General features: G+C 50.2%; 1 long non-coding RNA gene across 1 annotated transcript; it reads left to right on the forward strand.

Annotated features, from left to right (window-relative positions):
- The first annotated feature begins 9,151 nt into the window (after positions 1-9,151).
- LOC125547000 (uncharacterized) lies at positions 9,152-10,714 on the forward strand. Its single transcript, XR_007300667.2, has 2 exons — positions 9,152-10,102; positions 10,174-10,714. It is a non-coding gene; the product is annotated as an uncharacterized LOC125547000 (long non-coding RNA).
- Positions 10,715-11,089: the final 375 nt, after the last annotated feature.

An 11,089-nucleotide genomic window follows, 5' to 3' on the forward strand; every position in this document is an offset into this window, starting at 1 on the left:
TGATTGATTCAGGTGACGAGATCGACAGCAGACTTAATGTGTTCGCTAGGGATGACGGCAGTTCTCTTTGCCCAGATCCTGAAGTTGTTGCATCTCTTGTTAGAATGCTCGATATGCATAATCCTTTGGTTCATAAATTCAGGCTTGCTCGCAAGAGCCTGTGCAGTCATGATGCACCGAGGGTATCTATACGCCTTTTAGGTAATGACGGTGGACCACATGGTACACGTTTTTCTGGTCCTACTGTTTCTGAGGTTGCTGCACTTATCATTGGTGATTTGACACTTGAGCGTAAGAGTTTCGATGTTATTGCTGAAAGTCATTCTTGTGCTTTGAAGCACATATTTGCTCACATATGCAAACGATTTACTGACTACTAAACAATTATTGGTTCACCTTGGTGTGCTATCTATTGGTCATGCTTTCCAAAAAGTATATAATCGCCAAGGAAAACAATAATAGATCTATATATTACATAATACATTCAACATGTGACAAGGTCAACAAGCACAAAGAAGAAAAACCATGAAATCGGCAAGATGAGACCATCCAAAGAAGAAACAAAAATAAATGAAGGAGAGCAATATGATATCTACTTGGTAGCGCAAGTAGAACACTACCAAGCATATCTGCCTCCACTGGCGAAAGGCTAAAAAAATAAAGGACAACAATATGATATCTCCTACATAGTTCAGGTAGAGCACTACCAAGCACATTTCCCTCCAATGGCAACGCCACCAGTGCCTTGGAGAGTCACCGCTCGGGCAGCAGCGTCATGGCGATCATCTATGATCATTGCACACAGAAGCATAGAGAAGCTGAGCAATGCTGCTAGCAGCCCAACTATGAGAACTAGGATCAACTCTGAGCTCACATCCTCCATTGGAGGCCTCCTCTCGATCTTTTGTCACCGGAGGAAGAAAAGAGGTGAAAATAAGGGAGAAAGAATGAGATACGTTGTGGGATGGAGAAAAAAGAAGAGAGTCTGTGGTTATTTTTATAGCCCGAACTCGGTGTACGATGGGCGAAGTTCACCAGCACCGCTCGCCAGTGTTCAGGATGCGAATCTGCGAGCAGTGCCGAAAATGTATTGGTCCTTGAGATGACTGCTCGCTGTATCGGTAGCGAGCACGCCTCACACTACCACGGTACTGCCCTAGGTGCTCTATGACCTAGATGGTGCAAGTGGGAGACGTGCGGGAAAGCACGCGAGGCTGGTCTTCAGTAGGCGAATCTGCGAGCGGTGCTGAAAAGGTACTGGTCCGTGAGGTGACTTAGCGAGCACGCCTCACACTACTACGGTACTGCCCTAGATACTCTACGTGCTAAATGGCACAAGTGGGAGATGTGCGATCGATCTGTGAGGTGAGTGCTCACTGCACCTAGTACGTCTTGCACTATCGCGGTACAGCTCTAGATGCTTTACGTGCTACATGCGACGAGTGAGGGACTTGTAGGAAAGTTCGCGAGAGAGAAGTAGATGAGGACTGATGAAAACTTGTGCTTGACCTAATTCTTTTCTGGATTTTGACATGCGTAATTGTTATATGTATGTATCTTTCTGATTTATGAGTTGATCATCAGAGGGGGCGGTGTGTAGTTGTAGGTTTTCAGTGCTCGATTATCGGTGTTTAGGAGGCGAACCTATAAGAAATGTAGCAAAGACGTCTCGCACTACCGTGGTACTGCCTTAGATGCTCTATGCATTAGACGCCACAAGTGAGGGACCTGCCGAAAGCGTGCCACATAGAAGAAAGATCAGACACGAGAAAGAAGAAGCGACTGACCACAAATCTTAGGTTCACCCTATCAGCCCAAGGAAGAGATGCTCAGTGGACTGTAACAAGCAAAGATTTAGAACCTGACAAAAAAAATCGCTCTTTTTACATTTTTTTGAAGATCTATAAAGCAATTATTTAGTTTCCTTTGCCCATAAGCATGGATGCTAATTAATTTTGTTATTAAAAGGATGATGAGCACGGAGAATATATGGTCACTACAAGGAATACAATGTGTCAGATAGCTGTTCGTCGTTTGTACTTACATTCAAATTTAAAGAGGGTTGATCTGTTTTAACTCTCTTCTACGTATTAAATTATATTTTTGATTTACTACGTAATTTTTGATTCATAGTAATTACTTGAATTTAGGCTGGACCAAATAATAATATGTGTGTATTTGCAACATGTTTTGTTTTTTACTTCCAGACTATATGATTGAATTTTTCTTTTTTGAAACATTTTCTGTTTACTATAGTTTACAGACTCGACCAGCCTATCTGGCTTCAATCAGCCCATATAGTTTCAACCAGTCCATTTTACTTCAAGCTTCCGTCCGCTTAATATTTAACATTCTAATACAGCCCATACGGTCAACTTTCGTTGTCGTGATTTTTTGGCCACCTAGCAATTTATATGATTACACTAACTTACACTGTTTACCTTAGGAATTGTCTACACTTGCCAATATATAATACTCCCTCCGTAAACTAATATAAGAGTGTTTAGAATACTAAACTAGTGATCTAAACACTCTTATATTAGTTTACAGAGGGAGTACAAAGCTGTAGACGGGCGCAAAACTAGAGTCCAGGAGCAGCTAGGAGCAGCAAAACTAGCGTCGAGGAGCAGCTAGAGCAGCGGCGGCGGCTACGCCGTAGAGTAGTAGTAAGCAGCAGCGTCGGCAGTAGAGGCAACAGGCAGAGCTAGCAGCGGCGCCGGCAGTAGCAGCTAGAGACAGCAGCACCTAGCGGCAGCAGTAGTACCAAGCAGCAGCAGGGCGGCGACAACGGTACGCGGCAGCAGCAAGAGTAGCAAGCAGCAGCGCCAAGGCAAGCAGAGAAGCAAGTAGCAGCAGGAAGCAGCAGGTAGCAGCGACAGCGCAGGAGCAGGCTAGCCGGAAGCGCGGCGGCGCAGCCGGGCGAGGCACAGCAACAGCAACGCACAGCAGCAGGAGCAGATGGGGGCGCGGCCAGGGAGCGACGGGCGCGAGCGGGGGCATGCGCAGGCGGCCAATGGCGTGGCCGTACATGGCCAGGGGCGCACGGGAGCGCGAACAATGACGCGATGAGCACGAGCTCCGACGGCATCGGGCACGACGGTGACGGCGTCCTACGGCGGTGGTTCGATGAAAAAAATAGGGGGAACCGGAGGAGAAGCTCACCGTGAGCCTGTAGAGGTGCTAAGTGGGCTCGGGGAAGGCTCGACGGCGCCGGAATTCGCCGGGAAGAAGCCACGGTCAAGGACGAAGAAGGGCTCGATTCCTTCGCTGTAGATCGCCCCGGCTTCAACCAATGATCGAGGAAGAAGAAGCGGTGGCCGGCACACATCGCAGACAAGTCTCCCGAGCACGGGGGCGCCGGTGGCCGCGGGATCGAGCGACGCACGGTGGCGGCTGCGTTCAGGAGAGAGAGGGGAGCGATCGAGTGGGGGAAACGGCTAGGGTTCGTCAAGGGAGGGAGGAGGGAGTCGGGGCCACCTTATACACGACGGGGAACCGCGGGATGGCCGCCACGCACCGACGGCCGCAGCCATGGTGGTCGGATGCACGCCACCACCTCTCGTGAACAGGAAGGAGGAGGAGGGTGGGGTAGGTGGGCCGGCCTAGTGGCCAAGTGGGCTGTGAGGCCTGGGGGAGGCCTTTTCTCCTTTTTCTCTTGTTTTCCTTTTAAGCTTTTCTGTTTTAGTTTTTAGCTCCTCTTTTGCATTTAGTTGACCCACCAAACAAACTTTGGTAAAAAGTGAAACATGTCATATAAATACTAAACAATATTCTTAGAAGGCACGAAAAAGTTTGGGCTCAAAAGGAGTTGCCTAACCATTTTTAGAAATTGGAAAGGCCAATTTCATTGTTGCTGGACCACAAATTAAATTTCAGGGCATTTTGGGAATTCAAATGAGGTTGGTTCCAACATGACAATGATTAGGGGAATTTATAGAATTATTCGAACATTTTAGTTCCACCGTTCAAGAAATTTTTAATTTTGACTTTAATTTGAAATTGAAATTTTTTTGAAACGGTTTGGAACAACGTGGGATTTAGCAACAGTAAAAATGATGACATAGCACCATTCACTTGGGATTACTGTAGTTTAATTATCCGGGGGTCACAAAAAAGAACTAGTTAGATGAACTCTAACCCTAACTAATTTGATGAACTCTAAAATTTAATGAACCCTAACTAATTTGATGAAATCTAAAATTTAACCCTAACTAATTTGATGAACTCTAAAATTTAACTCTAACTACTTTGATGAACTCTAAAACTAATTCTATTTAACAACTATTGCCCTAATTAGCATCTAATTTGATGAACCCTAACTAATTAGATGAATTCTAAATTTAACCCTAAGAACGCTAGCTAGGCAGAGGTAGGGGAGGAGGAGGGGGAGGGCGTGCTCACGTCGAGCGCCGCCGGAGTTATGGAGAGGGGCACGCGGCATCGAGGACAGGGACGGGGCAGGGACAGGGACGCGGCATCGAGGACAGGGACAGACGCGCGACTTCGATATGGGGGAAGTGACCGTGGGGAAGAAGAACCGTGCATGGGTAAGTCAAAACTAGCAGCAGCGCGTTCCAGGAAAAGCGCTACTGCTAAGTTAGCTATAGCTAAATTAGCAATAGCGCTGGATGGCAACAAGCACTACTGCTAAGATAGCTATTGCGCGTGTCCATAAAGCCCGCTGCTGCTACGCCTTTCTCCTTTATTTTTCTTTTTCATTTATTTTCATTCACATTTTCTTTTTTTCCTTCCTTTTTCTATTTCTTTCATTTTCATTTAATTTTCTATGTGTTTTTCATTTTATTTTCCTTTGCTTAGCAGTAGCGCTTTCGGCGTATAACACACTACTACAATAGTCTTAGCAGCAGCGTGCTTTTCCTAAGCATGCTACTACTATTGCTAGCCTGTCGAGAACAGTAGGGGAATTGTAGTAGTAACGCTTTTTTCGCGAGATGCGCTACTGCTACAAACTTAGCTGCAGTGCGTTTATTTCACACACGCTATTGGTAAATTGTAGTAGCGCTTCTTTTTAGCCCGTGCTACTTGTAAGTTTCTGTGTATAAGGTTTTCCCTAGTAGTGGGGCCCCCATCCCGCCTAACCCTGTAGCGTTTAAACACGAGATCTAGCCCTTTGACTTCCCACGGACGAGCTTTAACTAGTAGACCTCTCTACCCGGTTGTGTTAGGTTAGCCCATACGAACACTAGGGAGCAACGTCCAGGGCAAACCCACAGTAAGATCCCCTCCGTAGAGCCAAGGCGGTCGTTTCCCCCTTCCAGGTGTCGGCGGCTGCGCCGTCCGTGAGGAGGCCACATTCCGGAGACGCATGCCGCCTCTTCAGACATGTCACCACACCACCCGGTTGTGGTAGTTCAGCCCATAGAAACAATTGGCAGCAACGTCCCCTCCGTATAGACTCGATGCGGCTGTTTCCCCCCTCCAGGTGCGGGAGACGGCGCCATACGTGAGGGGGGCAACACTCCAGAGACGCGTGCCGCCTCTTCAGACATGCCACCACACCATCCGGTTGTGGTAGGTTAGCCCATAGAAACAACTGGGAGCAACGTCCCCTCCGTATGACCCGATGCGGTTGTGTCCCCCCTCCACGTGCCGGCGGCGGCGCCGTCCGTGAGGAGGGCCACACCCCGGACGTGAGGGGGTCACATTCCGGAGATGTGTGCGGGGCGTTTGCAACCGCCACAACACTTCTGTCGGCACATATATCTTTTTGATTTTAATAAAATATAAGGACCTGTATTCAAAAGAACATGATGACACATTATTAACGTACTCTACAAACTACATATATATTCATCATCTATGGAAAAAATTTCACCAAATCGATAAATAATGTATGTATGTTTATATAAGTAGTGGCAGGGGCATATATATATACAGCCGGTCTATTCTGCTAATGTTAGCAGAATAACTATTCTGACAACACTTTCGCACTGCACACTCAACGCAAGTGCACGTCATTCTTTAAACCAAGTGTGATGCAGTACTCATACGAGTGAACTTCTCGTCGGAAAAAACTGCACGAGTTATTTTTTCGGTACTATTTTCGCTCTAGTTTTTTAACTGTTTATCGGAATGAGGCGTGTAATATACCGTTGAAAAGCTATGGGTTACGCGCAACTTCGACATGTTGAACACTTTTCGAGATTCCACACGGTTTAAGAGCAGTTTTAAAAATGGTGCGGCCCATGACGAGTGGCAGCGAGCGTTTTTTCATGATTTCTTCTAAACTGCTCGTCGGAACGAAGCAAATGATACACCGTTGGAAAGATATCGTCGAGTCGCATCTTTTTCATATCTATTACTTTCTGTAATTCGTTACGGTTTAAGAGGAGTTTCAAATTTACTAAATCGCGGAATTCTGTTTTTCAAATTTTTAAAATTTTCGGTACTGTTTTCGCTCCGGTTTTCTAACTGTTTGTCGAAATGAGGCGTATGATAGGCTGTTGGAAAGCTACAGACGAGGCGCAACTTTCATATGTTAAAATGTTTTTGAGATTCCTTACGGTTTTTAGTTAATTTTGAAAATTGTGCGGCTGCCGACGAGAGGCATCGGCCGTTTTTTGTGAAATTTTCACAAACCGCTGGTCGAAATGATTCAAATTATACGTCACTGGAAAGATATCGACGAGGCGCAACTTTTTCATGTAGAACACTTCCGCTAATTCCTTACGGTTTAAGAGCAGTTTTGATTTTACGGAAATGCGGACACTCTGTTTTTCACGGACCCAAAATCGATGAAGGGAACTGCATCGGACAGAAAAACGCACTGCTTCGTACCGAAAATCGCACTACATCAGACGGGCAAAGGAACTGCATCATTCTTTTTTGTCGAACCAAAATTTTCTTAGATGAGGAAGTGGAGTGTACTCCACATTGGGTCTAAGTGAACCACATCAAGCGAAAAATGAACCGAGACACAAGTCTAAGCGCACTGTATGATTTTTTTGTCATTTTCGTACTTGTTTCATAGGATTAAGTGGACCATATTTGTCAATGTTAGTGTGCTGCATCAGACGAGAAAGCGCACTGCAATGTCATCACAGAGGATTGCACGCGATTCTTTTTGTTATTATTTAAAACAAAAAGAAATGCATACTACAGTGGAGCGAACCTCTAAAAAACAGAAAAAGTGCATAGTATGGTTAAGAGAACCTCTCCACACAATAAAATTGAACCTCTCCTGTCGACAGAAGTGAACCTCTTGACACAGTTTTTTTGCATGTCCAATGTATATTGAGGGGGAACTGAAACCTGGATACAACAGAAGTGCACTTCATTTTCATGCTATTTTTACATTGTACAGGAGCATAGGCCCCCAGCCGGCTACCACGCAAAACACACACATACACTGTACTGCAGCGGGGATGGCATCGACAGCAACCAAAACAAACTGAAGGCCGTCACCGGTGAACTGCATGTTGGAGAAGGAGAGAGCTGCGAGGGGGTGCTCCGGTGAACCACCGGTGATGTGTGCGAGCAACAGCGAAAATCCGATCTGCAGCGAAGAGCAACCTGCACTGCTCGCTGCATGGGCCAGCTGGAGAACCTCCTGTCCACACCAAGTAAACTGTAGCAACAATCCAAAAAACTGCATCAACAATCCAACTGGAGAACCTCCTGCCGAAGTGCGTGTCAATCGTCCTCAAGTGCTTGCGCACTGCACGGACGCCCCAACTCACCTGCAACGATAGCAAGCTGCACTGCTCGCCGTCCGTGGATAACAACAACAAAAAATTGGACCTAGGCATGTTTTTTTGTACGTTACGGGAAGAGGACCGCCGGAGTCCGGTGGTGGCTACCCCGCCGCCGGACCGCACTGCACACACGCCCGTCAGAGGAGAGTGGCGCCCACCAAAACTGAACTGCAGTGCATCCAGGGGGTGGAATCTCGCTATTGTTGACGCGCGTGGTGGCCACGGCCTCGGCCACAGTCGGAGACCGCCGGATCTCCTCGTCCCGTCGTCTGCAAGCTCGATGGAGGAGCCGGCCGGAGCACAGCGCCACCAGCTGTGCCACAGTCAAGAGGGAGGTGGCGGAACGGGGAGGGGGAGTCGCCGGCGACCCCCATCGCTGAAGAGAGGCAGTGGGGGGTGCCTTTCCCCATCGTGGTCGTGGTAGGCGCGCTGGAGGAGAGCCTATCATCGCGGGGAGGGTGATCCGGTCGTCTTCGTACTACACGGCAGTCAGGGAGGCCGGATCCGGCGAGTTTGCTGGTGGTAGCGCGGGACCCTGTGGGCGCGGTGAGCACGGGGAAGGTCGAAGTTGACCCCTGTGCCGTGGGGGCGGCGGATCCGGCCGCCGTGGAGGCGGATTTGATCTAGGGAAGGTAGGCAGAGGAGTTGCGCCAGCACCCGGGGTGGCGGCGAGGGCAGATACGCGCGTGGCGGCGCGGGGCCGCTCCCGTGGTGACGCACGGCTGGGTGCGCGGCGGCGCCCGGGAGGAGGCTACAGGGACGGGGGAGAAGAAGGTGGCGCCAGGGAGGAGGCCGCAGGGTCGGGAAGAGCAAGATGGCGCCGGGGAGGAGGCCGCGGGGCCGGGTAGAGGAAGAGAGCACCGGGAGAGGAAGGTGGCACCGATGGGGACGCCGCGTGGCCGGCGAGGAGGCCGCGTCGGGCGGGTGGGTGCAGGGTTGGTGCACCGGAGGAGGAAGGAGGTGGGAGAGGTTTGCGATTGGAGGTGGGTTGCGTGGGGTGGTGTGTGTGTCTGTGTGTGTTTTTTAGTTAATAACGTCGATTTAGGAGTCATGCACGGTCCGAAACTGTTATCAGAATAAGACGTTGGGTGTGCAGAATACGACTCTTAAGGATAACACCGAACGCTATTCTAATAACACCCTTAAGACTCTTATTTTGCTAACACCGAACGCTATTCTGTTAACACCAAAACCGGCGACCACCTCTCACCCCGCGGCCACGCCACCACCTCCCACCCCGCGGCCATGCCCCCACCCCCGACCACCTCCCACCCCGCGACGGCACCCCCACCCCAACCACCTCCCACCCCGCGGCGGCGCAACCACCCCCGGCCACCTCCCACTCCGCACCGGCGCCCCCACCCCCAACCACCTCCCACCCCGCGGCAGCGCAACCACCCTCGGCCACCTCCCACTCCGCACCGGCGCCCCCACCCCCAATCACCTCCCACCCCGCAGCGGCGCAACCAATCCCGGCCACCTCCCACTCCGCACCGGCGCCCCACCCCCGGCCACCTCCCACTCCGCACCGGCGCTCCCACTCCGCACCGGCGCCCCCACCGCCGGAGACCTTTGGATCTCGATAGCCGGATCTGGCTCCACCTTCTTCCCTCCTCCATCTACTTCCCAAGAACGGGAGCCCGCCTCGGAGAGGAAGGAGCGCAGGCGGCGGTAGAAGCGAGCAACACGCTGCCTATTGTCGCACCGCGTCGCCCAGGCTTCCTACATCGTGCCCAACGACGGGGTCCTGGCCACATCTTTGCCGCCAGTTTCTTCCCCGAGCGCGTTCGCCATGGGATCCGGCCGGCCCCTTCTTGGCTGCCCTCATCCTCGTTCCTCGAATCGCGCAGCGACCTCCACCTCACCTATGATCCCAGGGAGCGCCTCTCCCTCGCCACCCTGACCTCTCCGGTGATGCTATGTCGACGTGTGAGGAGCACGGCGTGCAGTGCGGGCGACTGTACCGTGCAGTGCGAGGGGTTGCGGCGTGCAGCTCGATCTGGCCCCACCTATCCCGATCTGGTCTCCTCCACGACCACAGAGGCGCATCTGCCATGCCTCGTCGGCCGACCACACCACCTCCTACGCCGATAGCTCCCTCAGGCGTGCAGTTCGTTCGGCGGGGCATGTGGTTCTTCCACGAGCAGTGCGCCGCGCGCTCGAACGGTGGGGCGTGCGGTTCTTTTGAGCTCGGTGTGCAGTGCGTTTGGATCCCTCGAGCGTGCGCCGCGCGCTCGAACGGTTCTTCCACGGGCGCCATGGATCCCCCATCTCCAATCTTTTCCCTCATTGGGGGCCCTCTCGACGAGCTCCTCCCTGTGTGCTAGTCCTTGTGGACTGCAGCGACTACGGGAGCCAAAAACACCAGCTGTCGTTGGTCGTTCAGTGTTGGATCCGCCTACCCCTGTTTGCAGCTCCTTTCAATATTTTTTTCAGCTCACTGAATATTCTTTTGCAGTTCATTGTGAAAAATCCATCGCGCTGGTCGCGCCACGCCTTTTCCTGTTGCTTCGTCTGAGGCGAGGATGACCTCCTCTCCCTACCATGTCAAGCTCGTGCCTCCACTACCTGCGCCCGGAGTGCAAATTCCCTTCGGCGAGGGAATCCTTCAGTGAGGAGCGAGGTCCACAACGAGTCCATCCCCCATCCCGGCGGGTTCACGTGCAGTTCGGTAAATAACGGGTCGGTCAGTACCGGATTCCTGGCTGCAAATATCCCAGGCAAAAAACAATGCAGTTCATTGTGTGATTTGGATGTTAGAAAGCTTGGTGGTTCACTGTGTAGTCGTAGTTTAGTGAGGTTCATTTTGACAGTGTGTAGCGGTTCGTTTTATTCATGAATGCGGTTTGTTTTTATATGGTTTGCCGTACAGTACAAAGGCTATATGTATGTATGTGTTAAGATGTAAGCCCCATGAACGCAGATGTAGTTCTCTAGTAGCAAAACTCTATGGTGTATCAATTAAGAAAAAGGTAAAAATGAAAACCCCGAGTTGTTCACTACATGCCCAGGCGCCATGCATAAAAGAAAAAAAAATGCAGTACACTACATTCGACCATACGGTCTAGATGTGCTTATAAGAACTTAAAAATACATAACAGAAAAATAATGGAGTTCGCTAAACTCATCATGCAGTTCTGATGCATGCATTTATAAAAAAAATGATACCCAAATGTGGTTCAATATAAAAACCTATGTGGTTCACGTGGTAAAAAAAAGAGAAAATAAAACATCTCACATATTTATAGATTTAGTTCACTAGACTCTGCCCCGCGGTTCGCTCCTCGTCTATGCGGTCCAGCCTTGTTCATAGAAACAAGTTATCAAAAGGACAAAACAAATCATGCAGCTCGTTTGCCCGTCTGATGAAGTGC

The sequence above is a fragment of the Triticum urartu genome, chromosome 1A (genome assembly GCF_056163025.1).
Source record: "Triticum urartu cultivar PI428250 chromosome 1A, HENAU_Tu73, whole genome shotgun sequence".
Classification (NCBI taxonomy): domain Eukaryota; kingdom Viridiplantae; phylum Streptophyta; class Magnoliopsida; order Poales; family Poaceae; genus Triticum; species Triticum urartu.